Source organism: Hemiscyllium ocellatum, chromosome 31, assembly GCF_020745735.1.
Source record: "Hemiscyllium ocellatum isolate sHemOce1 chromosome 31, sHemOce1.pat.X.cur, whole genome shotgun sequence".
NCBI classification, from domain to species: Eukaryota; Metazoa; Chordata; class Chondrichthyes; order Orectolobiformes; family Hemiscylliidae; genus Hemiscyllium; species Hemiscyllium ocellatum.
The window spans coordinates 36,327,840-36,331,936 of NC_083431.1; the positions used below are offsets into that span (position 1 = coordinate 36,327,840).

The 4,097-nt window shown below is 37.9% G+C and overlaps 1 pseudogene; it reads left to right on the forward strand.

Annotated features, from left to right (window-relative positions):
- The first annotated feature begins 2,456 nt into the window (after positions 1 to 2,456).
- Positions 2,457 to 3,264, forward strand: LOC132830260 (large ribosomal subunit protein eL8-like; annotated as a pseudogene).
- Positions 3,265 to 4,097: the final 833 nt, after the last annotated feature.

Sequence of the window (4,097 nt, forward strand, 5' to 3'; positions counted from 1 at the left end):
AATAGAAGCAGGAGTAGGCAATTGAGCTCATCGAGCCTGTTAACACTATGTGTAGTAACTTCTGGAAAAGGATCATAATCACAAAGAACAGCAGATAATTTGGGAATGTATGAGTTAACTGGTAAGGTGAATATCCTCCAATCGTCTGAAGATAATTCCTTGCCTAACTGTTCATGCAAAAGCAGTTAATAGTTTGTATAGTTTACATTTTGGTTGATCAGCCACCATTTTATGTACTACATCATTAACTACAGCATGATTAATTTTCATAAGAGTGTTCCTGAATGGACTGCAGGTTCCCTCATTCAAGTTAATCATTTCTCAACTGTTAGCAAATTCACCTCCATTTTCAGTCAAAATATTTGATGGTGTTCTACGTCCAACCCATTTTTTCCCAAACTTTTATGTAAAATTTTTATCCACATTCTAATTACAGTCATCTTTAGCCTCATCATTAAAATTATTAGATTTTGTCCAATGCTTTTTGATTTATTTGAATCACATTGATGTGTGCCAGTACGGAAAGGTTACTATAGACATAGGAACAAATTGACTATAGACATAGGTCATGCTTCTTATATCACATCTTACATCTTTCGGAATTTTCACTAGAATCTTGGAGATGGACAGCGTGGAAACAGACCCTTTAGTCCAACTCGCCCATGCCAACCAGATATTCTCAATTAATCTAATCTCATTTGCCAGCATTTGGCCAATATCCCTCTGAATCCTTCCTATTCATACATCCGTTAGATGCCTGTTAAATGTTGCAATTATACCAGCCTCCACCACCTCCTCTGGCAGCTCATTCCATACTCGCATCACGCTCTGTGAAACAATTTCCCTTAGGTCCCTTTTAAATCTTTCCCCCCTCACTTTAAACCTATGTCCTCTAGTTTTGGACTCCCATACCCTGAGGAAAATACCATGACTTTTCACCCCACCTTATAATCTTCTATAAGGTCACCCACATCCCCTGATGCTCCAGGGAAAATAGCCTCAGCCTATTCAACCTCCCTCTAAAGCTCAAACCCTTCAACTCTGGCAACATCCTTGTAAATCTTTTCTGAACCCTTTCAAATTTCACAACGTCTTTCCTATAGAAGGGAGACCAAAATTGAAAGTAGTATTTCAAAAGTGGCCTAAACAAAATCTGTACAGCCACAACATGACCTCCCAACTCCTATACTTAATGCACTGACCAACAGTGGCAAGTATTCCAAACATCTTCTTCACTACCCTCTACTTGTGACTCTGCTTTCAAGGAACTATGAGTCTGCACCCCAAGGTCTCTTTGTTTGGCCACAGTACCATTACCATTAAGTGTTTACGTGTTGCCTTGATTTGCCCTACCAAAATGCAGCACCTCACATTTAATTTCTATTAGCCTCACAAATGTCATAATTATAATCATACACTTAAGGACTATTTTATTTAGCAAAAGGTCAAGTGGAGAAATTGTCCATGGACATTTCTTTCTTTTATCTTTGTACATGATGCTCTTAATACTTGTCGATCATTCTGAAGAGAAACATCGGGTTTTCTTAAGAAATTACAATAACAAGTTGCTGGGAAAATTCAATAGGTTCTGGCAGTATCTGTAGAGAAAAAGCAGAGTTAATGTTTCTAGACCGGTGACCCTTCATTGGAACTGATAGTAGCTAGGAAATGATGGTGTATATGCTGATGGTAGAGGTTGGAGGGGGAAGGAATGAGTGGATAGGTAGAGATGGAGCCCAGAGAGAAAAAAATGTTAGGCAAACAAAGGAATGGTTGATTTTTGGGCTATTTAGAAACAAGCTTTTCAGTAATGTAATAGTGAGCTGCCCAAATGATCAAGGGGAATGAAGCATTTGACAATTAGTGACTGCATTGAATGGCATAGAGCTCTTAGGAACTTGTAAAAGTTGAATTGTGAGTTTTTTAAGGAAAGGAGTGTGGCATTGAAGTTTCTAAGCTGTTTGGAAGTGCTGATTTCATTTAAAATGGCAACATGGTACTGATGTTTGTTAAAACATTACAATAAACTTTTCTTCTAGTAATTTATTTTTTTCCTAAGAAAAAACAAATTACTGCAAGAAAAGTTGTGAGCCTTGACCATTTTCTCCATCCAACTGGGTTCAGGTCACACCTTAGAGATGGAAATATCACATATGATCTGTGAGCTTACCAACATACAGTAGGTATGGAAGAAATATGTATTCCAGCATGCAGTTTCCACTCAACTGTACTGGCTATTCACTATAATTCACCCAAAATCACTGTGATCAGCACAAGAGATCACAGAATTTTAAATGCAAATTCTGTTCAATGTAAATCAATTTATTGTTTTTCTCCCAGATGATTTAATCATGATTTGAAACATTCTGCTAATTCGACTTTTTTGTATGTTCTTGAGGAGGTTTGAACAATTAAGCTGAAGCTTTTAGGTATAAGAACAGTAATAAACTATTGCTATGCAGAAAGAAAAGGAAGCCAAGAACAAGAAGGTTCCCCACCCTCTTCCATTGTAAGGAAACATGAGATGAAAATGGTCATGAAACCTTTGTTCAAGAAGAGGCCCAAAATCTTTGGGATTGGTCAGGATATTCAACCCAATATGACACAATTTGTGAAATGGCCTCGGTATGTGTGACTTCAGCATTAAAAGGCCATTCTGTACAAGTGTCTCAAGGTGCCTCCAACAATTAACTAGTTCACTCAAGGCCTAGACAGGCAGGCAGCCACCCAGCTCTTCAAGCTGGTCCATAAAGTCAGGCCTGAGACTAAGCTGGAATGTCTGAGCACTGTGTAAGGTAACTGGAAGGCAGACTCTCCACCAAAGAGGCCAGCAATTCTCCAAACAGGTGGGAACACTGTCAAGACTCCAGTTGAGAGTAAGAAAGCTTCACTGGTGATTGTTGCACAAGATATTGATTCCATTGTTTCTGCATACTGTCTGCTGGAAGGTGAAAGTTCCTTATAGCATTGTCAAAGGCAATGTCTCGGGCATCAAAAAACTGCCACTTGCCTTGACCTAGCTTAGATCAACCCTGAGGAAAATGGAGCAATGGCCAAACTGATTGAAACCATCCAGACAAACTGCAACATATATTTTGATGAGATCTGTATCATAGGGGCAGTGGAATTGTAGGTCCCAAAACTGTGGCTTGGATTGCAAAGGTGGAGAAGGCCAAAGCTAAGGAACTGACAACCAACTGGGCTCACTCAATGTCCCCTCAGCTCATTGTGTATATAAGGACTGTGTATATTTTATTAAAATAAACTATTGCTGAAAAGAGACAAATTTTGTCTCAGCTTTTCATCTTGAAATTATCAGGCCAATTCACAAGAAATATCAAACTGAAGGGAAAAAAATGCTACCAATATATGAGTGGGAAGTGTTGATTGATTCCAAATAAACTCTGATTGAGAAAATATCAGCTGATGATGACCAGCAATTAACTGCCAAGCTTTGTTAAATTTTAAACAAGACCATTTGATTCTAATCAGTCATGGCATTGCCCTGAGAAATTATCTAAGAAATGGCTATCATCTGTTTTGTTACTTTGAAAGAGGTGCAGTGTATGTGCAGTGTCTTGCTACCTGCAAAGAGGAGAACCTGCATATTAACAATCCAACTGACTATCCCACATTGGTTTTCTGCATAATTCTTTGCGCTCAAGATTATGTATCCAATGTCAACTGACAAAATGTCTTTTTTCAACAATACTTTATTTCTCTATTGCCAAGTGACTGTTTACATTGATTTTTTTTTTATTTTCATTTAAATTTGCTAAGAAATTGACTATTGTACTCCACTGTAATTGGAAAATCATTTTGTATATTTTCTAAAATTCATCTTCAGTAATTTATGATTGGGTTACTTACTGGGGGTAGATTCAGACAATGATATAAATGCTTATATTTTGTGTTCAGCTTTTCAGCTGTGCTAATCAAACTTCATAGTTAGCACTCATAAGTGTATCTTTCTAAATCAATTTTTACAAAGTTATCACCTATATTTTCTGCGAGCCACCTCCCTGCTGGACACAACCCAATATAACCCCCACATGTCAACATATCCCACTCAACTGTTCCCAATCCCAACAATTCTG